This window comes from Galeopterus variegatus, unplaced genomic scaffold, assembly GCF_000696425.1.
Source record: "Galeopterus variegatus unplaced genomic scaffold, G_variegatus-3.0.2 Scaffold5355, whole genome shotgun sequence".
NCBI classification, from domain to species: Eukaryota; Metazoa; Chordata; class Mammalia; order Dermoptera; family Cynocephalidae; genus Galeopterus; species Galeopterus variegatus.
In genome coordinates, this window is record NW_007731466.1 from 19630 (window position 1) to 20356 (window position 727).

Here is a 727-nt window from a genome sequence, read left to right on the forward strand (position 1 = left end):
GCCCTCTGCTGGTAGATGGACTATGAGCAACAGGGGTCTGCTATGCACTGAAGGAAGCCAATATCTCTCTAGATTTAGAATTTTTGTGCCTTATTCCAGAGACTTTGGCAGCTATCACTATACAAGGGCATATCTTCATCAATTAGGACCTCGAACTTAAAGGTTCTCCATCATGGTACACATTCCACTGGTAAACAATATAAAACATGGCCTAGAAGAACTGCAAGTGATTGTATCAAATAGCTTATCTTCAAAGTCAAAAGAGCTGTTGGAAAACTGGAATGGGTGATTAAGTGTCTTTACGTGATGAAACTATTATAAACAAAGTTCATGGAGAAAATTAAAACATATTACTGAAGCATTTAAAAGAAGATCTGAATAACAGGAAATACTGTGTTGACGAATAAGAAAACCATTATTCATAATCCCTAACCCAATGTATAAACCCAACAGATAAATTAACCATAATCAAAAGGCAAACAAAATTTTTTGTGCAATTTGACAAATTTCAAATTCTAATATTTATTTATTTATTTATTTATTTTTTCTTTTTGTCTTTTTTTACTGACCGGTAACGGGATCGCAACCCTCGGTGTCACGCCCGTACCGGGGACCGGCAACGGGATTGCAACTCGTATAACTTCGTATAATGTATGCTATACGAAGTTATGCTTTGGCAGCTATCACTATACAAGGGCATATCTTCATCAATTAGGACCTCGAACTT